General features: G+C 44.8%; 1 protein-coding gene across 1 annotated transcript in view; it reads right to left on the bottom strand.

The window, feature by feature from the left end:
* RXFP1 (relaxin family peptide receptor 1) overlaps window positions 1–20,022 on the bottom strand; it is a 955,071-nt gene that overhangs the window by 439,408 nt on the left and 495,641 nt on the right. The window lies entirely within an intron of this gene.

The following is a 20,022-nucleotide window of genomic DNA, read 5'->3' as shown; positions in this document are numbered from 1 at the left end:
CTCCTTGTCCCACCATGCTTCTTCTACTTCAATGACTAAACCTAGAGGGGTGATATTATATTTTCTGGAATACACTGACCTCTTAAAGGTCTTGGCTGCAGCAAGTGCTTTGAAAAAGATAACCTGGTCAGGGAATTCTCTGTTTTTTACTCAAGACTACGCTAAACCAACTGCTGATCGTCGAAGGGAATTCTTGCCCATGAGACCTCAATTACGTGACATTGGTGCCAGGTACGGTCTCTTTCACCCATGCCTCTTTAAGGTTACCATCAACAATAAGACTACTACGTACGAAGATCCAGTGAAGCTTAAAAGTTTTCTTTACTCCTTCAGTGCTGACTCCATAGATACCTCCCTCCCTACGTTTGCTTCGCAAGTCCTGTAAGTTTCCCTTCCCTTTTTTGTTCTTCCCTTTAATGATCTTTTTGATGCTCTATTGTGTTCTCTTTTGTGGACTTTCTTCTTATCTTTTCCTTTTCCTCTTCCTTTTCTTTCCCTGCTCTCTTTCTCCCTGTTACTCTATTTATTCCTTATTCCTTACTTCTCCCTGTTATGGCTCTATATTTTTCTACACTGTTCATAGTTTGGTTTTACAGGAATTATGTTGCATTGTATGCTTTTTTGTATTATTATAATATCTTTATCTTGTTACATTCAGAACTACCTCGTGGAATGTTAAGGGTTTAAACAATCCTATTAAAAGACAGCGAGTGCTATCTCATTTAGCTAGGTTAAATACAGACATTGCTATGCTACAGGAGACCCATCTTTCTGATACTGAAGCTGCTAAATTAAAAAGATTATGGGTTGGTAACGTTTTCTTTTCCCCTGCTTTAGGGAAAAAAAATAGGGTGGTTATTTTAGTTCATAAAAAGTTCACAGTTTCTGTTCTTCATGAGGAATCTGATTCTGATGGCTGTTGGGTGCTTATTAGATTACTGATTGACAATGTACCGCTAGTTATTTTTAATGTATATGCTCCGGAATTAGTTGACAACACATTTTGGCCCCTTATTGCTGATAAGTTGGTTTCCCTTGATGACGATTATATCATTTTTAGTGGAGATTGTAATCAGGTTCATGATCCTGTTCTTGACAGACGATCCCCTGTTATATTTATCCATTCTAAAATGCATACTCAATTTACTTTCACCTTTCGCCGTAAACCCATGGTTGACATACCGACCTCCAGGAATTTATCTATTTCTCTCCTCCTCATAAAACACAGTCCCGTCTTGATTATCTTTTCCTTAGTAAGTCCTTGGCCCAATGTGCCCTTGCCTCAGAGATAGGTTCTATCCTTATTTCTGACCATGCCCCTGTCACTGTTGACTTCGACCTAATCCCTTTCTCTCCCTCCTCTGGCAGATGACGTTTTAATAATTCCCTCCTTGCAGACCCTACATTTTCTGGCCAATTCAGTTCTTTTATTGAGGACTTTTTTGTTACGAATTCCACTATTGACTCTTCTCCAACCATGATATGGGATTCTTTTAAGGCAACCGCTAGGGGTTTTATAATGAATTTCGTTTCTCAGAAAAAGAAGCATTTCGAAAACCAATCTTCCCTACTCTTAACCCAAATTAAGCAGTTAGAACATGCCTACTTTCATTCTTTTTCGGACGCTTCCTTGAAGGATCTTATCTCCGCTAAGGTTGCTTTTAATAAATTATCCACAGACGCGGCTGCCTCTTATCTTTTGAAAAGTAGCGCTCGTTATTATGGTGGGCAGAACAAAATAGGCAAACTCCTAGCTAATTATTTAAAAACTAGTCGTGATAAAACTCGGATTGCTACCATAATTGATTCTTCTGGAACTTTTCATTTTAAGGATGAGGAGATTTTGCATGAATTTGTTACTTTTTATAAGAACCTTTACACACCTGAAGCTTCTCCTCTCCCCTCTGAATTAGCCTCCTACTTTCAGTCGATTACTTCTCCTTCCTCCTCTCACATTGATTTTGCTTCACTCGATACGGATATAACTCTCAAAGAAATCTCCCATGCAGTCTCTGTTTTAAGACGCTGTAAGGTCCCCGGTCCCGATGGTTTCTCTATTGAATTTTATGATCACTTTTCGAAACTTCTTCTTCCACACATGCTCGCCTTATTGAATTCATTCATTGCTAGTGGTTTCTCTCAAGGTACTTTTCAAGACGCTATGATATGCCTCATCCCTAAGGATAATAAGGACCCTTCTTTTTGTAAGAATTACTGCCCCATTTCCCTTGTTAATACAGACTATAAGATATTTGCCAAATTACTTGCCTTACATATTGATCTCATTCTACCCGAACTCATAGGTCCTGAACAATCGGGTTTTGTTAAAGGGCGTTTGTCCTCTGACAATTCCAGAGTCTTCTTTAATGTACTTAGTTCAGCTTCTTCCCTAAAACACCTGCTTGCGGCCATTACCTTAGATGCTGAAAAGGCGTTTGATAGGATCAGCTGGGATTTTATGTTCCATGCTTTCACTTGGATTGGCTTTTCTCCTAAAATAATCTCCCTCATTTCCTTTTTGTATTCCGGCCCCAGGGCTTCTATCTTTGCCAATGGGAAAATTTCTGACTATTTCTCCCTTTCCAGAGGTGTCCGTCAAGGGTGTCCCTTATCCCCCCTTTTGTTTATTGTGGCACTGGAACCATTTCTTACCAAAATATGACAAGATGCCCTTATCACTGGTTTCAACCCCGGTCCTAACCAAGTTAAATTGTCTGTCTATGCAGACGATATTCTTTTCTATTGTTCTAATCCGGAATCCACTTTACCTGCCTTTTTCCGTCAAGTTGATGCCTTTTCCCATGTCTCAGGTTACCGTCTTAATCGTGATAAATGTGAGGTCTTACCCTTGAATGTCTTATGTCAACATCATTACTTTGAGCGCACTGGCTTCTCTTGGCAGCCAACTAAGGTAAAATATTTAGGGTTATTGTTTTCTCCTTCTATCCCTGACATTTTAAAAGCTAATTTTGCATATATTACAAAGAAACTGGCGGATTCTATCACCAGCTGGCATCCCCTTTTTCTTTCATGGTGGGGCCGTTTGGATTCCATCAAAATGATGTTAGTCCCTATTGTCCTTTACTCACTTTCCATGATTCCTGTTCGAATACCTTGTTATTATTTTAAACGGCTGGATTCACTCTTACTGAAATTTCTCTGGAGGAATAAACCTCAGCGGATCGCCTTGTCTTCTCTTAAAAAAGATAAGATGTTTGGGGGTCTTAAATTTCCCGATTTCAAATCATATCATTATTCTTTTATCCTCAAACAATCTTCTCGTCGGCTTTCCACAGTACTTCCCACTTATCCTCCTGTTTGGTTATCTATGGAGAAGTCTCTTATTGCGCTGTTTGATTTTTCGGAGACTCTTGCCTTTTCTGCTACGCCTTCTTTCTTAAAATCTCCTGTTATTGCTCAAACTCATCAGCTTTTACTCCCTCTTTTACCCTATTCCTCTCCCTCTCTTGCATCTTTGTCTCACCAACCCATCTGGCACAATAAATTACTCCGCATTAAAAACCGTTCTTTTTATTGGAAATCTTGGAAATCCAGAGGTCTATCTTGGATTTCCCAGCTCCTACTTGATAATGTGCCTTTATCTTTTGTTGCCCTTCAAGCTCAATTTCTTCTACCAACCTCTTTTAGGAAACAATATGACCTTTTATTACCGGCTCTTCATCAGTATCTTCAGTCTCTTCCTTCTACCTCTGAGCCGCCATCCTCTCACTCCTCTATTACCCTGCTTTTAGAGACCTCTCCTTCCGCTTCTAGCATTTACAAATGTCTTATAACACCCTCTGAGCGACTCAAGACAAAGACTGAATTAGCCTGGGAACAGGATTTATCGGTATCTTGGCCTGTCTCTTTATGGGATAAGCTGTGGTTAAAAATATACAAAACGTCCAGAGCTGCTAATACCACCCAAACTCTTTATTTCGTATATCAGCGTTTCTTACTAACCCCGCAAAAGCTGGCATCATTTTCCCATAACCTTTCACCTAAGTGTTGGTCCTGTCCTTGCCAGTCCGCAGATTTACTTCATATGTTATTTCATTGTCCCAACGTTGTTTCCTTTTGGCAATCAGTTTGGTCCCAAATACACAACATATTTAGCTTCACTCTTCCTTTCTCTCTTCCCAACGTCCTTTTGGGTTCCCTTTCACCTGATTTACCTTCATCCCCTTCACACTTTAAGTTGTTTTTATTTATTTTTGGCTGTAGCCTTTCATCTGATTACCTCCAACTGGAAAGACTCTACAAAACTTAGTTGTTCGGCTTGGTGGAATGCTATTTGCTTCCATCACAGATTGGATACCATTTATGTTACCCTCGTTTCCCTAGCTGCCAAAAGGGATTTATTATGGATTCCTCTTACCACTTACCTCTCTAAGCTTGCTTCCCCACCTCCTGCTACTACTATTGTTACACATCGAAATTAGTCTGATGATGTTCATAAACGGCCATGATTTTTTTTTTGTATTTTCTTGATTTTTGATTAACTAGTGGTATAATTATTTGATGTTCGCTGTCTTCTTGGCTCTGCCTATTATCTCCCTACCGAAGCACATTTGCACTCCCTTCTGCCCCCACCTTAGCACCTAACTCACTTCGCAACAACTCCCTTCCTACAATAACAGAACCAACTACATTAAACTACATAGTGTATTCTTTACAAGGCACTCAATAACCAAGGCCCCCACTTCCTTAAACATAATCTTCATCACTATACCCCAACCCGTTCCCTTCGCTCCTCTCACCACAATCACCTAGTAGTGCCTCGTACTAGAACAGTCACTTGGGGTGACAGGCGCTTTCTGGTTGCCGCCCCCAAACTCTGGAACACCCTTCCTCTACACATTAGGACCAGCCCTTCCCTGTTCATATTTCGCAAACAACTCAAGACTTGGTTATTTGACCAATAGCTCCACTTTTTGTTAGGTCTTCTAAAATACTGATCCATCCCTTACGCCAGCGCCGAGACGCCTACGGGTATTCGCCGCGCTCAATAAATGTCAATAAATAAATAAATAAATAAATAAATACAGACCATCTCATCATAGCGTTGTCTCGTCCATCTCTCCTCCCATCTCTGTATCCCACAGGAGGAGCTAATATACAAGACTGTGAGCCTGTCGGAGATGACAAACAGAATGGCACCTGGACCTCCATCTGCCCATCCAGGAACAGCTGCTCCCTCCCCTCATGCTTTAAAACATATTGAATATTCACTCCACCTCTTCCACTAACATGATCACCTTCAATGGACAGCAACACCCAATTCCTGCAACTGACAAGACATGTAGACTTCTGCCATCTCCTCTACCTAGCATCTTTCCCAGCTCCCATAATTCTGTCCCACAGCCCCTCCCTCTTCCCTCACCTCTCCTGCCTCATCTCTGCTTCCCACCACCACTCCCAGCTCCCACAATTCCAGCCCATACAATCCTACCTGTTCCCACAACTCTCCTGCCCTCTACCAGGCCACTCCTGGCTATCCTACCACACCGGAGAATATGCCCACCACTGCCATAACCAGTCCAAGCCACGCCTGCCCCTATAACATCAGTCACCCTATCCTGATAGACAAACTCAACACCATGGATAGAGACCTCCAGCTTATCAAAGCAGATCTCCGGAAACTTATACTGACCACCAAAAAACAGATGAAATATTGGAACCACACTCAGACACCCAATGTCAATAGAACTACAGACCCTAATCAGCACACCCTAACTAGAAATAGATGTTCAAACGTATCCATGCATATGACTTCAAACACTGAGAACCCTATTATTACACCTTTTAGATCAAGACCCATCCTAATGCTTCTACAAGACCGCAGAGAATCACTGAACATCTTTCTCACAATTATATTTACTCGCTAATAGGTTCCTACAACCCCATTCTAGTAGACCCGTCCTCTTCTCGGTTCACTATCCAGACCACCCCCTCCAACCCTCTCAGAGAATATAGTAACCTTAGAACTCTGAACAGGTGTAATCTTCTACAGGTCCCAACTACTCATTATGAGACACTAACGACCAAATCTCATATCAAGTCCATACTTCTCAACTGCAGATCAGCAGTTAAACATGTTGCAGACATCTCTGATCCTTGCCCAAAACCTTGACTTCTTTTCTTATTGGAAACCTGGCTCAATGATACTTCTGTGCCCATTAGGGACGTTCTGGTTCCACCAAACCTTGACATCATCAGACTAGATAGACCAAGAAAAACAGGAGGTGGCATAGCTTGCATCTTCCCCTACTCGCTCACCATGAAACAAGCTCTTACTGCTCCAATGCCCCGTGTGAATATCTAGGTATTGATACATGGACCAACAACAAGATTGTATGTACTCTACACACTCTATACCATACCCCTGGCAACAATCTTCCTTGCATCGAAAAGCTAATGGAGATCATTGTATCTAAATCAGACAATAACACCAACCAAATCTTCCTTGGAGACTTCAACAGTCACTGGAATGACACTAATGACCATCTATTGAACAACTTCAAAGCCTTCTTCTTGGACCTCAATCTCACGTAATGGCCGTACACATAATAGAGGTGCAAGCCTGTCCCTTATAATCTCCAAAAACAATGTCATACAAATGGAGTCCATATCCCCTTGTGACTGGTGTGATCACTAACTAGTTTTCTTCCTCATCTTGGAAAACACGCAAGTGTGACAGGGCAACCATGTGAAACCAAACAATGAACCAGAGACCTGAGAAATATTATCCTTACTGACCTATCTTCTAGAATCTACAAAATCTTACAACCTCCTACTAACATTGTGAATGTTAATGATCTCACAGATTACTATTTCCAATTTATGTCAGATATTCTTGACACAGTTCCTCCGAAACAGCTAAAAAGACTCCCATGCATACAGTCCAAAGCCTGGTTCAACTGCGACCTGAATGAAGAAAGAAGCAAGTTAAGACTTGCTGAAAGAACTTGGAGAATTTCTCCCTACCTCTCTCACCTCAAGCATCTGAGGTTGACGAGCAGTGCCTATAACAAACACATTCAAAGATCCAAAGCAGAATACTTCAAGACACAACTAAATTAGAAAAGACCCAAAAATCAATTTGAACTAATCAAGCAACAAGCAACCCACAACCCTAACTCCCACTTGAATGATAATGTATCAGCATTGTGCTAAAATAACTTTTGCATCCATTTCAGGGATAAGACAAAGAAAATCGAATCAGAACTACTTCTCGCCTCCCAACATCCTCCAGAATATTCCCTCCCCAATCACCGTCCCATCCAACAACTGGGGAATATCCCACAAAGAAGCTCCTCCTCAAAAAACAATGCTAAATGGAATGCTTTCAAAATTCCAGACGAAGTAGAACTACTCAACATTATAACATCGATAAAACCCTTCAACCATTTCTCTGATCCTGTGACGCTAATTTTACTAAAGAACTACAATCCTCCATTCTACTGCTCTGGGCCAGGATTATCAATGCATCCCTATCTCAGGGCCTGATGCTGGACTGTCTAAAAATAGGGCAGGTCACTCTTATACCCAAAAAGCCTAATGCAGATCAGTCTGACCTCAACAACTTCCACCCCATTACCAATCTCCCTACACTAGCAAAGGTCCTAAACAAATGTGTGCACTTACAACTCTGTGGCCATATCGATAGGTTCCATCTTCTGGACAATTGACAATCTGGCATCAGAAAGGGACATAGCACTGAAACAGTGCTAACACATATTGTTGATGATGCCCTGAGACTGCTTTCTCAAAATGAATCATGCCTCCTTATACTACTGGATCTATTCTCTGCATTCAGCATGGTCAAACTTGACATCATGATCAGACTTCTGGAGAAAAGGATGGGGCTATCCAAAGCTGATGCAAGCTGGTTTGTATCATTCAAACATAACTGATCTCAAATAATAAAAATCAAGCGTACCCTCTCCTACTCCATACCCGCCTGTATCAAAGTACCTCAAGGATCCACACTCTCTCCAAGGCTATTCAATCTGTTTATGGAACCCCTCACGGAAATTTTGAAGCACTCTAATATTCTTTATCATATGCATGCTGACAACACTCAGTTATGCTTCAAAATCTCAACCCCTGAACATGTCAAGACTCCCAAATACACCCTGCTGCAAACCCATCATTGGATAACACACAACCACCTCATGCTCATTGCCCTCAAAGAGGAATTCCTCCTGATCACCCCTCATAACTGCTATAAACCAATATAGGGATAGCTCAAACAACTTACAGCTCTCAACTGCGTCCCCACCATCATCGACTCCACGATATTGCTTGGTATAACTCTGGACAAATATCTGAATAAGCAAGATCATATCAGCATACCAACAAAGGGAGCCAACTAACAGCTAAGCATTCTAAAGAAAATTAAACATTTATTGCCCCCTGACGACCTTCACATGGCAGTACAATCCCTTGTCATTTCCAGATTAGACTACCGGATTGCTACTCTCGCAGGCCTACCCAAAACCAGGCTAGCACAATTGAGAGCTGGACTGAACTCAGCAGCTAGACTAGTGTTGAGATCCAGGAAGTTCCACAACATCAGTCCAGACCTAAAAATGTTAAACTGGCTCCCACTTGAAGCAAGGCACCTTTGAAGCCGTAGGTCACACAAGCAATGCCGGAGACCACAAGGGGCAAGTACGTGGTTGCGGCTTCATACCCTAAATGTTGTTCATGGGCTCACGCTCAAGATAAGGCCCTACTCTGGCACCAAACATTTAAGACCAATGTGCACGTTTGATAGTGAAGTGGTGTGGCTCACTGGTTAGAGGTGGCAGACCCGGAAGCAGAGGACGGCCGGGACCAGGGTTCAATTCCCGACACGGCAGGGTCGTGGACCAGGGTCAGCGGACTCGATAATTCTCTCCTCGGTGCCTACTCTAACCAGGGATCACACTCGGCAACTCTGGGCATTAGCTTGCCTCATCTCCACAACGGCCCCCCACAAACTCCGGGGATGCCTGGTTTCACCCTGGAGATACCCACTAGGGACCATCTCACAGGGAAAGCCAGGACGGATTCCCCAGCAGTCTACAGCGCGGAGATACCGTGATTCATGCGCTTTACAAGACATCATTACATTACATAACACACTCAGTGGCGGGTCTTCCACAGTAACATTGGCAGCATGAGCTGCCACTGTCCTGCATGCTCCTCTTTGCTCCTGGAGAACTGAGGATATTCATCTGAGAGGGACACTGATAGCTGAAAGCGCTACAGCAGAACTCCCTCATTTCAGTCTCCTCTGAGCTGAGTTATTTCCTGCTTATGGGCTGAGGTTGCAGTATGATCTGTTTCCAACCATTAAATGACTCTGGAATGGCTGTTTCAAAGTCATCTTCTGGCTGGAAGCAAGATTGAAATTCACAAAATAGAGAGAATGCAGTATTGTACATTATACATTATAACGCTCTGTAAAATTAAAATACTTTCAAGCCAGATACGAAGAATATGTGCGTGATGATACATGTAGAGCAATGGAAGCCGGCAAATTATGTTATATCTGGTAGGAACATACGCACGAAAATAGTATTTATTCAACATGTTTATATACAGTTTACTTATGCAGATTGAGATCTTTAATAATGCTAAATTTACTATACACGTGGGACACAATACAATGTAAATTGAATGAAAGATAGCTTTAAAATCTCCAGGCATTTACCCATGTGCCTGGCAGGTTACATGTAGATACTTGCTGCAAATGCATGATCAGCTGAGCTACTTACTATGTTATGAGCATGTGATCTGCAGGTTTCATGCAGAGCACTGCAACAGGAATCCTGTAACCATTTTATGATGATTGACACCTGTGACTATTAGTTTGCACAGATATCTCTGTAATAAGTGTTTTGACCACCTGGGCTAATCTGTTTGACCAGTGTTCACCATAAAGGAAGTATTACTATGTAAAATGGCAATGCCCTTCATCCATCTCTGTATGTTTTGAGCAAGCACACCTGTGCCACAAGATACCAGCCATGGTGCTGCCCCCCTGTTAGCTCAGCTTGATCCTGTCACGTCAAATTGAAAAGGAAACACAAAATTCCTTGCTTGCGGCTTTCTCTCTTCTACATTTTATGAGCTCCGTGTTCACACTGATACCCACAGATATTATGAAAAAATTGATCATATAATTCCCAAGCCCTACTTAGTGACGCCATTTAGGTGATAGTTTGGCATCTTAATGTAGCCTTGATCACAGCAGATTATCAAATGAAACACCAGGCGTTCTATTTTAACATTAGAAGTATCCCGATAGGTATCAGACTATTTCTTGGGACGAGGAAACACCACTGTCTCTCTCACTAGTGAAGGCTCATAGTAGCAAACACTGCAAAACTAACATTGACAAAGCGGATTGGGTTGACTTGTGGATAGTGTGTGTCCGCTCCAAGTGCGCGCGTGCATACACACACACACACTGCTGGTAGAGGTAGGTCTTTGTTTTTTTTAGCTCTTTAGTCTCCCATAAGCACACCTCAAAGCTCTACATGAGATAGAAGTGTGGAATGGAGAGAGAAATGTGAAGGAAATAGAAAGATCATAACCCTCACCTAAATAGAGCTGTTGTCAGTAGTTAACAATAGTCATCTAGATGGCAAGCGTTGTGCTCCATCTGTAGAGTAGATGGATTACACAGACACAAGCATGGTTTAAATGTATTATTTAGTGGTCTTCTCTGTTACTTTTTCCTTCTATTCCCAGGGGAACTTTTCTCCACCCATGCTGTCTATGTGCTGCCTTGCACTTGAATGCCAACCTCCTCAGCGCACTTCCTGTCCAGTCCCTGGGACAGGAAGTGGTGTCCAGTGTCCTAGAAGGAGTGAGTCCAAGAAACGTCTTTAATACAAGTGAGCAAGGATTGAAAAATCAGCTGAATGAATGGGATGGAGTAAACACGATATGCCTGGAATGATATTTGCATGCTTTTAGGCGCTGTCCAACGGTGCTGCACTAAACTCGTTGATTTAAAAAGGTCTTATATCCAGGTCACTGGAATGATGGGATTGCGCTGCCATTGCGATATTCTCATAATTATAGATTTGCCGTAAATGCCACATAATCCATCATCTGCTGCATAATCTGCAGATTTTAACAAAAAACAAGTTGTTTCTAGCTTCAACGGTTCAAAAATTACTAAGAACGCAGTGACATGTTTTGCCGTGCGGTGGAGGGCTCTTTGCAAAGGTTGACTAGTCACCTTTCTGTAGCTTATTGTCATATTTGGGTGTTAAACTGGTACTAATGAGGTGCAACTAATGCCCAGCCAATGTTAACAAATGTAAAAAAATTACTAAATAATGAAATAATACTATCACAAAATGGGCCAATTATTGCTGCATAATTTGCTATATCTTGATGCATGATTTACTCAACCCTGCCACATAATTTGTGTCTTCTGTGCTACATAATTCCAGTGGACCTGCAAATCTATATTTTATATTTGGAATATAAATATTCAGTGGACATATCTTTTGTCCTTAAATTTCCTGAAAAGTTCGTAAATAATGATTGGTTGTGACAAGGGCATGCTCGAGCCCCTGTGTTGCTTTTTAGGGCTCGCGCCCTGCGTTGCAGAGCGCAGCACTGCGCGTGCAGGCGAGAGCCCTTTCGTGTGGGGTTTGAAAACGGACCCTGGAATCGCACATACTTGTGCGTGTGCTTTTCCTTTTGGGTCTCGCTATTGGGCTTTGAGTGCGCGTTTTTTTAAAATAGAGCCCACAATAGGCCAAAGGCGGGTGCATTGGTCCCCCCATGGCCTATTGGTGTCTGTTACGTGCACCAAAGCCCGTGTGTTTTCAATTATCGTGCCCAGACACGAGCGCGATAATTGAAAACATATGGCTCGCAGTGGCGCACGCACCACTTGTGGGCATTTAAAAGTGTTGTTAATGTTGTCTAGCACTTGCGATTTCTCAGCAGGTCATGTAATAAATAACACAAATTGTCAAAAATGTTCAGTTTCAGAATTCTCACACACTTTATCCTGCAACAATAGGCGGGACATTCAGGAATAGTGGTTCTGGCGTTTGCAGTATGCTATGGAGGTGCTTACAATTATAAGTGACCGCACTGGCAGTGTCTAGACAGTGCTTCCTGTGGCAGGTTATGTAGTGCTTTTGTGTTTGTACAGTTCTGGGTACACACCTCAGGCCAGAACCAACAGGGGTGGGAGATTTTCCGGTGACAGAGGCATGTTTTAAATCTAGACTAGCCTACATAGAAGACTGATTTCCCTTAAGGTCCATAACCAATATGTTTAAAACAATATAGATTTATATTAAATATTCCTGCAACCTGTCCGACAACAGGCATAGGTGTTTGAGACTGTTACATGGTGGGCAGATGAGATGTTATCAGTCAGTGTTAACATACAATCTATATCTGAAGTGTGTTGTCTTCAGGAGGCCTCACATTCAGTACGTCAGAAGATGAGGAAGATCCATCCTCAAATTTCTCAACTAAAACACTGTCGCCATTCTCCTGGCTGAGTTAAGCCCTTCTGAGAGTGGCCCCTAACCATTGCTCGAAAATCGCTTTGCTGCAAATACTGTCTTCAGTCACTAGTCAGGAAATTAGTAGTTTTATTGTTTTTGGACAAATATAGATTAATAATGTATTTCTAGACTTTGGTTGAGCATAGTGTGGTCCCCCCCCCACCCCCCCGGTTGAATTTGTACAGAGAAGTTAAGGTTGCCTTCTATAATTTTATTACACAGTGCAGAAGATTTCAGGCTTCCTCCTGTTGACTCAGTTGCTCTTAGTGACCCGACCTGATATGCTTGTGGCCTGCTGTAACATGAAATCCGATCTGAGTTCGAAAACGGTCTATTTTAGGACTTCCTTACTTTGTTACCAGTGACAGTGCACGTCTCTCTTTAATATCTAACATGTCCAAAGCTGAACCAGCACCACCAAGGGATGTTAAGAATACTCATGTTATTTGTATGTAGTTCTTCTCTATGCCTGAAAGGGTTGCTAATTCAGTCTTCTGCATATCTGCTACGAAGCCCTTCCTGTGTGATGTTACTTTTTTTTTCTTCTCCGGATTTTACTGTAAGCCCACATTTGTGCAATTGGTCATTTGTGTGCCCTGGTTATGCAAAACTAATCAAACTGTTTCCCGTGCCGTAACAAGGATATCCTTTTGTGTTGCACCGCACTGGAAGAATGTGTTAATGCGACACATTTAAAACACGTTTCGCTCGTTTCCTAAGATGTTAAACTGAAAAAAGGGGTGCACTACACTACCCTGATGCTGAATGTACTGTCAGAAATGGGGATATATCGTTTGGGGAATAGTCTTTACATATGACAACCAGCAGTGTGCAGCAGCTCTCTGCGACACTCCTCAGGGAGACATATGCCAAGGAAAAAATCTCAGTGTCTTGGGGCAGAACTGAAGAGGACCAACCTTGATTGAGACTGACATTTAAAATCTCAGATATGCTGCTTTTAAAATCACAACGTGCGCACTCTGGTTCAAGAGGTTTCAAACAAAACCTCAAATTGTAAGGCGTCACTGTCTCCAAACGTCCCTGTATATATCTTGTGCCGTTCTTTTAACCAAATTACTTAGTTCAACCAGCAGAGGTTGTCCTTTTCAATTAGAATACATCTTCATGGCTTCTTGCATGCTTCCTCTCAGCCCCCCCCCCTCTCTCCTACCTCTCACCGCACCACTCTCTACATGTTCTTCTGTCTTTTTATATGTCCCCTTGTCGCCGACCGTCTCCTGCCTCTTACTCTACATCTCTCCTTTCTCAGGTTATTTCTCCAGAACTCTCCATTTTATCTCAACCTCTTCCTTCAGCTCTAGATTTGCCATTCTCTCAGCTCTCTCTCCCGTTATGTGGTTCTCTAACCCTCTTTCTCCATGTTCCTCTCTCTCTCTCTTGCACTATCCCACCCATTCTTTCTCCTCTTTTTTTGCTCTTTGTAATCTCCTCTGTCGCTTTTTCTCTCTTCCTCGTTCTCTCGCTCTTTCGTTCCTTCCCCATTCACTTCTCCCCCTCTCTGTCTCCTTGTCAGGGCCTCTCTTTTCTTCCTCTTGCTGTCCTTTGTTCTATCCATTTGATTCTTTCCCTCCTCTCGTTTTTTCTCTACCCCCTCTGTTTTCCTTCTATTTATCATTGCTCTCCACCCCCCGCCTGTTATTTTCATTATTGTTTTGAGCTCCGTAAAGTCGCACCTATGAAAGAGCGATTTTAAACTCTCTATCTCCAGTGAAACCCGAGCGCGGCCAATGTTGTGCTTTCTCGCCACTCACGTTCAGCCTGGTCATCGTTTTTCACTACTAACACCCTTAATGAGACAAAACAAGCATTTGTAATGCAATAGGTCTCGCTTTTGTGAGAGTTTAAGCTATTAGCATTTAAATTACAGTGCCTTTTATTTATGTTTTAAAAACCAAAACATAAATAGAAGGCATTGTCATGTACAATGCCAATAGCTCAAACTCGTGTAAATGTGAGACCTATTGAGTGAATGAATGAACGAATATAAAACTTTTAAAGCGCGAACTTAGCCCAAAGGCAACAAGGCGCTGCAGACAGGGTCAGTATATCAAAGTTCACAGATTACTAAAACTCAAGGATTAAGGGAGATGAGGGCTGAAGCAAGAGAAAAGGCAGGTCTTCAAAGATTTCCTAAAGGCAGAATGTAATTCCAAATTGGAGATTGAGAGAGGAAGCAGATTCCACAAGTTGGCGCGCAACAGCGAGAAAGCCACCCCCCCCCCCCCCCCCCCCCCCCATCGGCTTTCCTAAACCTAGCAACTGTTATCCAATTCCTACTAGCAGATCTCAGGTTCTTGCTCGGAATATATCTGTGAAACAGTTTATTAATGCCTTCAGCACCCCTGTTGTGCAAGGCCTTGTGTACCATACAAAGTGCTTTAAACACAATTCTCCTCCCAAGTGGGAGCCAGTGAAGGCTCCTAATGGTGGATGAGATAGTATAAAATTTAGGAAGACCCATCACCAGCCTAGCCGCTGCATTCTGCACTAGTTGGAGTCGATGCAGAAGTCCCCTATTTATTCCTAAACAAAGGGCATTGCGATCATCCAGCCTTGATACCACAAGGGCAACCACTGCCTGATTCCGAGCTGAGAGGGAGAGAAAACGAAAGATCTTCCTAAGAGTCCTTAGCATCCCAAAGCATGTTTGTTAGAACTGGCTATTTCTGGTTGGCTAAGGCTGACGCTAAAGCCTTAAGTCAAGTCACGTCAGAGATTTATATAGCGCACTACATACCCAGAGGGTCTCAAGGCGCTTGATGAAGAGTGGGGAATTACTTGTCGAATATCCAAGTTTTAAGTTGCTTTCTGAATGCTAGGTGGTTCTGAGTGAGGCGAAGGTGAGTGGGAAGGGAGTTCCAGGTTTTAGCTGCCAGGTAGGAGAAGGATCTACCTCCCATGGTGGTTTTGTTGATGCGAGGTACAGTAGCAAGGGCTTGGTTGGAGGATCGTAGCTGGCGGGAGGGGGTGTAGAAGGAAAGTCGTGTGTTGAGGCATTCGGGTCCAAGTTCGTAGAGTGGTTTGTGAGCGTGGGTTAGGAGGCAGAAAGTAATCCTCTTGTTGACGGGGAGCCAGTGGAGATTTTTCAGGTGAACAGAGATGTGGTCTTTACGCGGGATGTCTAGTATGAGTCTGGCTGAGGCGTTTTGGATGCGTTGGAGTTTTTTCTGGAGTTTTGCGGTGGTACCGGCGTATAGGGTGTTTCCGTAGTCCAGGCGGCTGGTGACCAATGCGTGGGTGACCGTTTTTCTAGTTTCGGTGGGGATCCAGCAAAATGTTTTTTTGAGCATGCGAAGAATGTTGAAGCAGGATGATGAAACGGCGTTGACTTGTCTGTTCATAGAGAGTGAGGAGTCCAGGATGACGCCCAGGTTCCGTGCGTGGTCCGTCGGGATGGGTGCTTTTCCAAGGGCCTCTGGCCACCAAGAGTCATCCCAGGCGGAGGGGGAGGTACCTAAGATAAGGACTTCTGTTTTGTCTGAGTTCAGTTTCAGACGGCTGTGCTTCATCCACTCGGCTACTTCTTTCATTCCTTCATGTAGGTTAGTTTTGGCAGTGTTGGGGTCTTTGGTGAGTGATAGGATCAGTTGAGTGTCATCAGCGTAGGAGATGATGTTGAGGTTGTGTTGGCGTGCGATGGTCGCGAGGGGGCTCATGTATACGTTGAAGAGGGTGGGGCTGAGTGAGGATCCTTGTGGTACACCGCAGATGACTTCAGTGGCCTCAGATTTGAATGGTGGGAGGCGGACTCTCTGGGTTCTTCCGGTGAGGAACGAGGTGATCCATTCCAGTGCTTTTCCTTGGATTCCGATGTTTCTGAGGCGCTGTAATAGGGTGCTATGACAGACTGTGTCGAAGGCTGCGGAGAGGTCGAGGAGGATGAGAGCGACTGTGTCTCCATTGTCCAGTAGAGTTCGAATGTCGTCTGTTGCTGCGATGAGGGCGGTCTCAGTGCTGTGTTTGGCTCGGAAGCCGGACTGTGAGGGGTCGAGGGATTTGTTGGTTTCGAGGAAGGCGGCGAGCTGGTTGTTGACAGCTTTCTCGATGACTTTGGCCGGGAATGGAAGGAGAGAGATGGGGCGGTAGTTTTTGAGTTCGGTGGGGGTCAGCTGTGGGTTTTTTCAGAAGGGCGCTGAGTTCTGCGTGTTTCCAGCTTTCCGGGAAGGTGGCGGAGTTAAGGGAGCAGTTGATGACGTCTCGGAGGTGTGGTGCTATGATGGAGTCTGCTTTGTTGAAAATGTGGTGAGGGCATGGGTCTGTGGGGTATCCTGAGTGGATGGAGTACATCAGGCGGATGGTGTCCTCAGTGGAGATTGGGTTCCAGTCATGAAGGATGTTCAAGGGGGGTGAAGGTCCTGCAGAAGGTTGGGTGGGTTGGTCTCCGGGTCGGTTATTGAAGCTGTTGTGGATGTCTGCGATTTTGTTGTGGAAGAACGAAGCTAGGGAGTCGCAGAGGGCTTGAGAGGGGGTGATGTCGTTGGAGTTGGCTGAGGGGTTGGTAAATTCTTTGACGATGTTGAATAATTCCTTGCTGTTGTGGGCGTTGTTATCTAGTCGGTCTTTGAATGCGGCTTTCTTGGCAGATCGGATTAGTTGGTGGTGTATGCGGGTGGCGTTTTTGAAGGCGTCCCTGGTGCTGGTGTTTGGGTCTTTTTTCCTGGCCTTCTCGAGGGAGCGACAGAGTTTCTTAGATTTCTTGAGATCATCGTTGAACCAGGAGGCGGTTTTGCTGCCTGGTTTGGTTTAGCGTTTTTTCAACGGTGCTAGGATGTCGGCGCTGTTGGATAGCCATTGGGTGAGGTTAATGGCTGCTTGGTCGGGGTTTGAGGAGTGGGCAGGGGGGTTTTGGAGAAGCGATGAGGAGATCTGGTCAATGGTGATTTTGTTCCAGTTTCTACGCAGAGTAGGTTGAGGATGGTTGTGAGTTGTGGTTTTATTGTAGCTAAAGTGAACGCAGCTGTGGTCCGTCCAATGTAGAGTTGTGGTGTGACTGAAGGAGACATGTTTGCTGGAGGTGAAGATAGGGTCGAGTATGTGGGTGGGGGTAGTGACAAGTTGTTTGAGTCCGAGGTTGGCGAGATTATCCAGAAGGGTGGTGGCGTTGCTGTCATTGCTCTTATCCAGGTGAAAATTGAGGTCTCCCAATAGAATGTATTCCTCGGAGGGGAGTGCGTGTGGGGTGATAAAGTCAGTGATGTCGTCATTGAATTGTGCACGGGGTCCTGGAGGCCGGTAGAGGAGGGTGCCTCTGAGTGTGGTCTTGGGGTCGGTGTGGATTTGGAAGTGAAGGTGTTCGGCGCTGGCAAGGTTGACGTCAGAGTTGGTAGAGATGCGGATGGAATTCTTATGGACGATAGCCATGCCTCCTCCGGTTTGGTCGGTGCGGTCCTTACGGATGATCTTGTAGCCGTCCGGGATGGCAATGGTGATGTCTGGAGCTGATGAGGCCTTCATCCATGTTTCTGTTAGGAAGGCGACGTCCGGAGAGATGGTGTCTAGTAGATTCCAGAGGTCGATGGCGTGCCTGTGAACCGAACGGGTGTTGAGCAGGATGCATTGTAGGTGGTTGGTGCCAGATATCTGTTGTGTGCTCGTGGGTGAGGAGTTGTTCTTGGTGCCGTCATTCTTGCAGGAGTTGCAAGAGAAGGGTCCATGGGTGTGTCCAGGAGCGGCTTGGACGCAGATGGGGAGACGGCCGGGGTTTAGGGCTAAGAGGGTGGTGGCGTCGTATGTAATGCGGGAGGGGTGGGTGGTACGGGGGCCAGGGGGTCTGGCGCTGGGCGCGGTCCAGGCGCGGACGGGCGTAGACGGGCTTACCTTTGGCGCACCTTCGGCGCGGCCGCAGCACGTGGACGCTGCGCGTTGGGACATCTGTCTAACAAGGAAAGTGGGGTGGGCGGAGCGTGGGAGGGGCAGCAGCTGGGAGGCGGTAGCGGGGAGGAGGGGCAGCCCAGGGAGCACCAACACAAACAAAATGGAGGGTCAAAGTGAAAGTGAGGCAGGGGCAGCAAATGGAATCAAAGCGCCTACAGTAAAGCCAAAGCCAAAGCGTCAGCAAGCACAGAGAGCCACAGCAAATGTCGCGCTGCAAGGCTAATCCAGGTCAGTTTAAAGCTCTCCAAAACGAGCTACAATGTGATGCAAACACAGCGCTATCACAGAACACACCCAGCGCTATACAAAAACGAGCTAGGATGTAATGCACACACAGCGCTATCACAGAACACCCACAGCGCTATATAGAGCGAGCTACAATGTAATGGAAACACAGCGCTATCACAGAACACACCCAGCGCTATACAAAACGAGCTAGGATGTAATGCACACACAGCGCTATCATACACACACAGCGCTATACAGAGCGAGCTACAATGTAATGGAAACACAGCGCTATCACAGAACACACACAGCGTTATACAAAACGAGCTACAATGTAATGCAAACACAGCGCTATCACAGAACACACACAGCGCTAACAACGATACCCAAATGCGATCAGTAGCAGCCTCAAAGCGTGGGACCAGGGAGTGAGGGAGGGAGCGACCGTTCTGGAGCAAGTCCTGGCGGTCACAGTTGGTCAGAGGAGGTGGAGAGCCCTCTATTCGTGTGTGGGAGGGGCAGCAGCTGGGAGGCAGTAGCGGGGAGGAGGGGCGGCCCAGGGAGCACCAACACAAACAAAATGGAGGGTCAAAGTGAAAGTGAGGCAGGGGCAGCAAATGGAATCAAAGCGCCTACAGTAAAGCCAAAGCGCCAGCAAGCACAGAGAGCCACAGCAAATGTCGTGCTGCAATGCAGAGCGGGGCGAGCAGCGCCAAAGGCTAATCCAGGTCAGTTTAAAGCTCTCCAAAATGAGCTACAATGTGATGCAAACACAGCGCTATCACAGAACACACCCAGCGCTATACAAAAACGAGCTAGGATGTAATGCACACACAGCGCTATCACAGAACACACACAGCGCTAACAACGATACCCAAATGCGATCAGTAGCAGCCTCAAAGCGTGGGACCAGGGAGTGAGGGAGGGAGCGACCGTTCTGGACCACCATTCTAGTCAGGGCAAGGGAGTCACACGCCAAGATAACTCCTGCTCACCCCCTTGGTAGCTTGGCACGAGCAGATAGGCTTATCACGGAGGCAATGTGTAAAGCATTTGCGCACGCACACAACAGCAACATCCTAGGCACACCACAAAAGGAACTCCACACAAGGTTATATAAAAATAACGTTTGTATTGTCAAAACACATCAGATAGTAATCACACAATATACATGGTGCCACCTGGCACGGGCAATATTTAAAAGGGACTATTTACACAGGACAGGGCCACGTGGGCCACTGTCAGAATCAGCACTTAGTAGAAAATAGCACTTTTAGAACATAGAATATTGGATATAAAATCACTGTAGCACAAATTAGCAAATATAGCACACAACCAGTAACCACTGGTAACAGGTAAGTAC

Source organism: Lissotriton vulgaris, chromosome 3_1, assembly GCF_964263255.1.
Source record: "Lissotriton vulgaris chromosome 3_1, aLisVul1.2, whole genome shotgun sequence".
Lineage (NCBI taxonomy): Eukaryota > Metazoa > Chordata > Amphibia > Caudata > Salamandridae > Lissotriton > Lissotriton vulgaris.
The sequence above is the reverse complement of the archived record's forward strand: the minus strand, read 5'-3'. Positions and strand labels throughout refer to the sequence as shown.